Below are 9,490 nucleotides of genomic sequence, written 5' to 3'. Positions count from 1 at the left end.
ATCATCTGTAGTCAGAGACAATCTAATTGTTAAGGTTAAGAGAATTTTAAGATGAAACCCCATAAATACATAGATTTTAAGATGAAATCCCATAAATACATAAATACATATGGCTGAATTTTACCTAGACTTGACACTCCAATTTTGTTAATTATTTACACTTGAAAGTTAAAATCTAAGTGATTTAATTAACATAAAACTGTTTTCTAAAGAAAACCCCAAGATTGATTTCATTCACACATTTCGTTTTACGTTTAAAGTGCTTTCTTTTTGTATTTTTTACATGCAGAAATATACACTGTATTTTCAACATAGGACATGCTTTTTCCCTACCTGCTCTTCACTGATAAGAAATTTACTGGCTGTAGTGGCCTTGTTCTCCGCTTTTCAGTGTTGCTGATTGACGACGTTGCCCTGCTCACTTCAGCCTCTGGCCTGCCATCTCCTTGAGACCCAACACCATGCCTTCAATTAAGTTGCAGAGCTCTGATGGAGAGATATTCGAAGTTGATGTTGAAATTGCAAAACAATCTGTGACCATCAAGACTATGTTGGAAGATTTGGGAATGGATGACGAAGGAGATGATGATCCAGTCCCCTTGCCAAATGTTAATGCAGCAATATTGAAAAAGGTCATTCAGTGGTGCACCCACCACAAGGATGATCCTCCTCCTCCTGAGGATGATGAGAACAAAGAAAAATGAACAGATGATATACCTGTTTGGGATCAAGAATTCCTGAAAGTTGACCAAGGGACACTCTTTGAACTTATATTGGCAGCAAACTACTTAGACATCAAAGGTTTGCTTGATGTTACCTGCAAGACTGTTGCTATTATGATCAAGGGCAAAACTCCTGAGGAGATTCGAAAGACATTCAATATCAAAAATGATTTTACTGAAGAAGAGGAAGCCCAGGTACGCAAAGAGAACCAGTGGTGTGAGGAGAAGTGAAATTTCGTGTCTAACGCTGTAACACTGTAAGGATTATTCCAAATACTAGTTGCACTGCTTTGTTTATAATTGTTAATATTAGAAAAAGGGTCAACAAATGCAGCAGCAAGTCAATTGTGTCAGCAGAATGTTGTCCTCATTGCATGTGTAGTTTCAGTACAGTTCCCAAACTTAAGGCCCAGTTTCTTCTAGTGTGATTGAAAGTTTCTTTTCTTTGCTCTGAAGAAAATTGAACTGTGGGTTCCCTATAGAAAGTGGCATTTTGGGCTTTCCCTTTTTGTAAAGCAATTTCTGCCTAGTTTATTGTCCAGTTAATTTTAGTTCAGTGACTTTTAAAGTTGGCGTTGTAAATAAAGCAACTTGCAAAAAACCTTCTGAAATAGAATTAAAAAAAAAAAAAGAAATTTACTGTAAATTATCTCCTTCCTTGAAACAAAATATTTTGTTTCAATTTATGAATCAACCTAAGGAAAGATTTGATTGGAATTATAATAATCTGTTTCAAATTTCAATGGACAAGGATTGAACAAATGATGTTTTCAACCAAGGAGTATTCTTTATATTTCATGTTTTTCCATATCTTTTTTCCCCTCAAAATTTCTGATCAAATTTATTCAAAATTTTTTCTCAAATTCCTACAAAATGCAATGCTGTTGTCAATAATTTACTTCCTAGTGGAGTCTTCTCATGTGGCCCCTGAGAGTAACTGCTGCAGTCCTAACTGGTGGAGGCACTGGAATTCCGAAATGCTTTCATTCGTATAAGTTCATACCTACTCTGTACTTTTTTTTTTTTTTTTTGCTATTATTGAAAACTGTTCCACTTCCCAAATCTCTTATTCAAGAAACAGAATCACAATTCCTTCTATTCATCCAGTGCATTCATCTATATCCTTCAGAGTCCTCATTTGCACACATCGCAGCCTAGTCAGCTGAGATCCAAGACCACCAATTTAAGATCTTCACAATGGCCTTCCCCACCCTTTTGTCTTTCTTCTGAAATCATAGCACAATTTTAACCAAGGATGAGAACTTGAGAAAATAAGAAATAAAAAGAAAAGAAAGGAAAAAGATTTCATTAGACAAACTTGCTCTCGACTCAGTCCGAAAGAGTAGGAAAAATAACATTGAAAATATTCTAAGCAACAAAAGCTGGTGTCGGTCCCTGAGTTAGAGGCACCACAGTAGACACGCCAGTGCCCCCGTAACCCCCTCCCGTTCCACTTCGGCGTGCCCTGGGTCTCAGTCCTTGGTGCAGCACCTACTCCCTAGAGGAGGAAATGCCAACCCACTCCATTATTATAAAAACCGTCCACTTTTGCCTTGAGTGTGACTAGGGGTCTACATTTCAGCAGAATTTTTATTTTTATTTGGGCATTTTCAATTCTGTGCTCCTCTCTAGGGATACTGTTTTCCTGATCTTGAGTAATCTTCTTATCTCTTCCCCATATTCCATCCTGGGACTCTTTTCATCTTTTTTTTAATGAATTCACGGTGAATACTTGACTCCTTTCTTTCAAACAACAAATTCAGTTTTGAACTGTATGTTATGAGCAGTGACCACCGTGTTACTTAATCCAATGTCTCTTCTTTAGCCCTCATCGTATACGATCTCTTAGGAGCTCGGAACACTTTGACAGCTCCATTGTCCTAGAAGCACTTTCCTCCCTTAGCTTCAATGACATCATACCCTTCTGCTTTCCACTGTATCTCTCTTGATATTTCTTATCCTCTGTTGGCTCAGGCGTCACCTGATCTTTGATGTCAGAGGTCTTCAGGAATCAGATCAAGACTCTTATTTTTTTCCCTATTAATTTTTATTTAAAGATTCTTCAAATCTACTATAAAGAAAAAAGTATAGTAATAAGTTAATGGTTCAAGTTGGTTAGCTTTTAATTTATTTCTTCCTCTGCCGCACCTGTGGTTTAAGTGTGTTGAAGAAAAACTGGACGCACCGATACCAGCAACGCCCAAAGCCAGTGGTTCTGACAGGTGACTCTGATGAGCTCAAGGGGGCAGGCTCTGTAGATGCAGGTTCAGAGTCCAGGCTGGAGACTGTGCTGGCGAAGTTCACTTCTGCCAGCTCTCAGATCTCCACAAGACGTGCTCTCTGCAGAACTGCTCTGAAGGACTCCTCAGCCCGTTGCCACTGTAAGTGCATTGACCTGGGCAGTCCTCCCCAACAAGAAAGTCCTTTCCCAACTAAGCCAAGAAAATGAAGCTTTGCAAATGAGCTGCGAGTGGAGAAGCAACTTCAAGTCAAATGGAAAAGACATCTCTTGGATGCTCTGTGATCAGTTTTTTTAATAATGAAACTTAGAGGAACTTAAAAAAATAAGAAAATAAAAAGATTTCATTAGACAAACTTGCTCTCAACTCAGTCCGAAAGAATAGGAAAAATAACATTGAAAATATTCTAAGCAGCAAAAGCTGGTGTCGGTCCCTGAGTTAGATGCACCATAGTAGACACTGCCAGTGCCCCCCCTAAACCCCCTCACCTTCCACTTCGGCGTGCCCTGGGTCTCACTCCTTGTTGTCAGCACCTATTCCCTAGAGGAGGAAATGCCAACCCACTCCATTATTCTTGCATGGAAAATTCCAAGCAAGAAGAGCCTGGGGGGCTCCAGTCCAGGGGGTTGAAAAGAGTCATGCTGAGCACTCAGTACACCTCTGCCTGAGGGGCTCATCTCGCTGCTGGAGCCTGACTCGCGTGCACACATCAGAGGTCCTGGGGAATTAACATTCTAGGGACAGCCCTCAGTCCATGATTGTTGATTTCGATTGTGTCCCAGTGGGGTTAAATTAAGGTCTGTTTGCTCACAGGGGTGGCTGGCTCCCTGAGAGATATTTTATTGGCTGCCTCCCCCACAGCCCTGTAGGCGTTGCCTTCACTTCCCATATAAATTCAAATACTGTTCTCAGAGTCTGTTTCTGGACAGATATAAATTATATGATCTATAATGTTGCCTGCATGGCTTTAAAAATATTTATGCTCATTTAGTACAATCATGCATCTTCTCACATCTTTAGATCATTCTTTAAATCTGTAAAAATTATAAATTAAATATCCTTATTAGAGTCCCCTTAGATACCCTAAACAAATTCTCTCCTGTAAATAATTAATATGCTTTTTGCTTTGATTTCCTTGGAAGGAAAAGCAACATAAACTGAACTATACTTTTCCTATGGATAAACAACCAAAACCAAATTTATGTCTTCTACTATAATTTAATATTACAGAACATAAGAGATTACAATATTGAGCAGTGTCATTTAAATAAGGCAAATATAGTATAAAACAGCATAAAGAGCAGTGGAAAGACCAATAGAAAAGAATAGAGAACTCACTGCTTACCCACATTAAGGAACGTATTAGATTTCTTCTTTGTTTTACATTTAAAATCAGTCACTGTATTAATAGGCATCTGAGTTTAGGTGAGGAACTATCCATACCATATTGAGATGACTCGGATAAATGGCTACTCAAATGGCACGTTCTGATTTTAGTCTAGAAAAGAGGTTGGCAAACTCTGGCCTCTGGGCCAAATTCAGCTTACCAGCTATTTTTGTCAATAAAGTTTTATTGGAACACAGCTACGCCCATTTGTTTGCATGTTGTCTCTGATGTTTTCACGTTACAGCAGGAGGATGGAGTATTGTGACTAAGACCATGTGGTCCTCAAAGTCCAACAGATCACTTCCATAGTTTTATATGAAAAACTAGCAAACTAATAGTAGAACATCCATGCATCCAAACCTGCTTACCATTCTTTCATTCTTTATCTTCTTTTTTTATGTAAAGAACAAGCTTACTTTTATATTTAATGTGTACAAATTCATATTTCAATACAATGGGTAAAATAACTTTGGAAAACTTGCATTTACCATGATTTATGAGCCAGTTGGACTCTTCATTTTCTTTAAGGAGACTTACCATTGGGCCTCCCTGATGGCTCAGTGGTAAATAATCCGCCTTCAACGTAGGAGTCACAGGAGACGCAGATTGGATCCATGGGTGGGGAAGATCCCCTGGAGGAGGGCATGGAAACCCACTCCAGTATTCTTTCCTGGAGAATCCCATGGACTGAACAGCCTGCCAGGCGATAGTCCACAGGGTCGTAAAGAGTCAGACAGGACTGAAGCGGCTCAGCACACAGGCATGCACCTCCCACTGCTCCTAACTCTTCAGTCACCTAGTACAATATCAGCAAATAAAACAGTGCTTTGTCTTTGAAACAATGCCTTACTCCAATCAAAGGCATTTTTGAAATGTTTTATAGTGGTTGAAAATGTAAACAAATAGAGTTTCTGATAACATCATTTTGAACTATTAGAAATTTAAGTAATAGCCCATATCAAGTTATACTTGATATTTTTATTCAGACATTGTTTTGCTTTTTATACAAAATGCCTGGTTTTACACTGATGGAATGTTATTTTCATCCACATAGAATTAAATGCACTTTTTCAGTTGTAATTATCTCCTAACCTGGTTGCCACAGTTTTCAAGCACATCTATCTTGTCAATTTCATGGCCCTTAGAGTAGGACTCAGCATTGGTAAAAAGAGAATATTTTGGTTTTATTTGTTCAAATAGGTTATTAAATAACTTTTAACTGATTTAAGGAATTATTGTGCTCACAATCAAGCTCTTATACCAGCTGAACTTTCTTAGCTACATGATTAAGGAAGTATTTTTTGCTATTATCTGGTATAATTTTATACATTGCTTAGTCACTTATAGAGACAAATTAAAAGTTAAAGTTTTAGATTTTATATCTAATTCAGGAATACACTGTCTATGGACGTGTGGTTTTGTATTGAGAGGTCTTTATACATCAGCATTTTATAATAAAATATTATTTTAATAATTATTTTTCAAAAAATTTTAAGTTAAAAATTTCCTGAAAGATAACTTAGCCATTTTATCATGACCATCTAACAGATCCTTTTGAAAAGTTGCTATGACTTTTTTAATAGTCTTAAATATTAAAATGTGCTTTAAAGAAATGTTTAGTAAGCTTACTCCATGACATTTCAAAGGCATGGTTCCCAGGTCTTTGCAAAAGACATTCTTAGACTGTAAAAATGGCAAGAAGTTTTAAAAAGATTTATATTCAAAGGGTTCGTCGACAAATTTGCAATTACAAGTTTTCTAAAATATTTTCAGAGAAGGAAAGTCAGGGTCTGACTGAGCATCAGGAAGAAGTCTATCTAAAGTTAAGTCTCACTGAGGGAAACTTCAGACAGCTTCGTCAGGTATAAGGTATCCTGGGTGCTGGCCCCTTCCAGGTGTGAGAGTTCTTTGTGAATGCCTTCTCAGTGTGAATTCTCAGAGCTCTACGATCGGCCAGAATAACTGAGTGACTTGTAGCAAGTTTTCTGGCATCAAAGAGTAGAACTTCTACCCTGGAAGATCAAGTTTCTCTTTTTGCTATCGCCTTTGTCCTCTGTCCCCAAAACGGGAATTAAAGGTACAGTCACTGCATTTGAAAACTTGAGGGACTCCCTTGGTGGCCGTGATTAAGACTCCATCCACTATAAGGGATTCCCTCGTAGCTCAGTCAGTGAAGAATCTGCCTACAATGCAGGAGACCCAGGTTCGATTCCTGGAAGATCCTGTGGAGAAGGAAATGACAACCCACCCTGTATTCTGGCCTGAAGAATTCCATGGACAGAGGAGTCCAGCGGGCTGCAGCCCATGGACTCGCAAGATTTGGACACAACTTAGTGACTAAACCACCACCACCCCTACAAGGGGCTCAGGTTCCATCCCTGGTCAGGGAACCAAGATCCTGTGTGCTGTGAAGCACAACTCCCCACTCCCCCCATTTTTTAATATAAATGCAAAGTAAATAAAAATAAAAACTTGATCTGTTTTGTTAAGCTCTGACTTTGATTCTTCAATATTTGACGTCCCAATACAAAAGTCAAGTGTGATTGCCTTGCCTTTTGCTGACATCTGCTGGCACCTTCATGAAACTATACTCCTTTGCCTTTTTTAGTATTTTTTTTAAAGTCCTGGAAAAAAGACAGCCAGGTGTCCACTCTCAGGCCTGACAGAGTAACTCCAGTAACCTAAGTGCCTGTCCACACAAAGCTCAGCGCTCTATCAATGAAGATGACAGGGAAGCTGCTCAGTGCTCTGCAGTGCCGGGAGCCGGCATATTGCATATTGAGTGCATATTGCATATTGCATATTGAGTGCAGCACTTTCCACAGCATCATCTTTCAGGATCTGGAATAGCTCAACTGGAATTCTATCACTGCCGGGAGCCAGCGTGAGGAACTCCGCCCATGACAAAGGTCATGAGGAAGGAGGCTCAGCATACGCAAAGGCGGGATCGAGCCTCAGGAGTCCCCCTGGAAATCCTCGAGCATCTACCCCCAAAACCAGAGTCTGCCTACTTTCTGCTTTGTGCTCTCACCTACACCTCTGACTTTACGGGGGGCTGTCCCCCAGTACCTCTCTCTGAAAAAAGAGTTAGCTTACAGCTCCAGTTAATAATTCCTGGGTGTGACAGTGTTTAACCTACAAACTCCTTTGGAAATCCTCTAGCCTGCCTGAATAGGTTTTTCCGGCCACATGTGATTGTTCAGAGCCTCCCAACTGTGAGAGGCAGGAGATGTTCTAAACTGTTTAAACACAGATTCTTTTGAGTAGTTAAAAGATTGATTAGAAATTGTATTGGTGAAGGGATTTTCACTTGTTGGGCCAATGTTTGCTGCTAAGTTTCCATATCCCTTACCTGCTGTGTCCCTGGCAGTGTATTGATTAATATAATTGGTGTTAGTAGTAGCTTTAATGTTTGTAACCTGGGACCCCTGAGTTAATTCTTTTTCTTGTTATAGCCCACTGCACCTTTGCTCTGTAGGAATGCAACTCTATCTAATGCTTTTGGAGGGTGGCTCCTGACCAATCACCTTTAGAGAAAAATAAGTTTTCTGAAGAAAGGGTCTTAAAATGTTAACAGGCCTCCGGGCCAGAAGATGATGCAAATCACCTAAGCTTTTGCATATGATAAGTTTGCAGGAAGAAAGCCTGGCTTACTGCATGACTCTACCTCTTCCCCCATTATCCTCTATGCATAACTTAAGGTATAAAAACTACTTTGGAAAATAAAGTGCGGGCCTTGTTCACCGAAACTTGGTCTCACCATGTCGTTCTTTCTCTTACCTTCTGGCTGAATTATTCAGCCTCTTTTCTCCACTGAATTTCCTCACTGAGCTATCCTTATTTCAGCCTCTTTTCTCCACTGAATTTCCCTACTGAGCTATCCTCATTCTGTTACTCTTTATATCCTTAATTAACGTTTAATTAAGCAATTGTTTCCTGATCTTCGCCTACGCCGTCTCTCCTTCGAATACCCTGGATCAGCCAGGGCTGGTCCCCGGCACTGCAGGGACCTAAAAGGAAGAAAATCCCCAAAGAGGGGTGTGTGTATACATGTGGCAGACTCACTTTGCTGTGTAGTAGAGACTATCACAGCATTGGAAAGCGACTATACCCCAGTAGCAATTAATTAAAACAACCCCCCCAAAAAAGGATGACAGAATCTATTCTCCTTATACCTCCAAGACAAGGAATTCAAATCCACCTGTGAGGATTTCAGTTTGGAATGAAAAATATTTGAACCAGAGCTGAGTTCACTGTCTCAGTTTTAAGGGATACAATCTGAAAAAAAAGTTCAGAGCCCACAATCTGCTTGGCCAACCATCCTACCCCTGGCGGGGATCCCAGGCCACCCTCTGAGTGAAGCAGGCAGGGAGCGTCATGGGCAAAATGCTTCAGCTTTGTGGCTACGAGGGGCAGCGATGACGTTCTGAGAGGCCCGGTGATGGAGAGGGGAGGTCCAGGATGGCGTGTCAGTGCTGGAGAGGATAGAAAGGTGTGGACTGTGTCACACAGTGCAAAGAAAATGTAGCTGGAAAGGTTACCCTGAAGTCTCGTTGCCTTTTCCAAACGCGTGAGTGGGGCGGACACAATGAGTGAGCGGCCGTGCTGTCCGCTCCTTTCCTGTGGTCTTGTTCCGCCCTGTGCCTAGCTACAACTCACCAGACTAAATGACCACGTTGAGACCTGCCTGGAAGGCAGCAAGAGATCACTACTCTTATTTAAAAAACGACTGAAGCAGAAGTATTGTTTCGTATCTTTTTTAAACCCCCCTCTTTTTAAAATACTTCTATTTCTTTATTTCTTTGGCTGTGCCAGGCCTTAGGTTCTGCGTGTGGGATCTGGTTCCACAACCAGGAATCAAACCGATGCCCCTGCACCGGGATCTCAGAGTCTGAGCCACTCGACCACCAGGGAAGTCCCACTAAATCCCCTCTTAACAGGCTTGTCTGGTCAGTAAGTAAAGCAGACACTCTGGAGGTTAAGAGTATGGAGAATCACATAGGCGGTGTCTTTTCTGGCTCCCGCTCTATGGAATGGGAAAAAGAATGAATGACTCAAAGTGAGCTGTGTCCTCACAGATCTGGCTAAGGTCTTCTTTTCAGTGCAAACTTGAAGCCCAGCCAGGCCCACTTTCCATTCTT

The 9,490-nt window shown here is 40.6% G+C and overlaps 1 pseudogene; it reads left to right on the top strand.

Moving 5' to 3' along the window:
* Positions 1-430: 430 nt before the first annotated feature.
* Positions 431-1,333, top strand: LOC113882908 (annotated as a pseudogene).
* The last annotated feature ends 8,157 nt before the right edge of the window (positions 1,334-9,490 follow it).

The sequence above is a fragment of the Bos indicus x Bos taurus genome, chromosome 24 (genome assembly GCF_003369695.1).
Source record: "Bos indicus x Bos taurus breed Angus x Brahman F1 hybrid chromosome 24, Bos_hybrid_MaternalHap_v2.0, whole genome shotgun sequence".
In the NCBI taxonomy this organism is placed as follows: Eukaryota; Metazoa; Chordata; class Mammalia; order Artiodactyla; family Bovidae; genus Bos; species Bos indicus x Bos taurus.
This window is presented reverse-complemented; position numbering and strand designations above follow the sequence as displayed.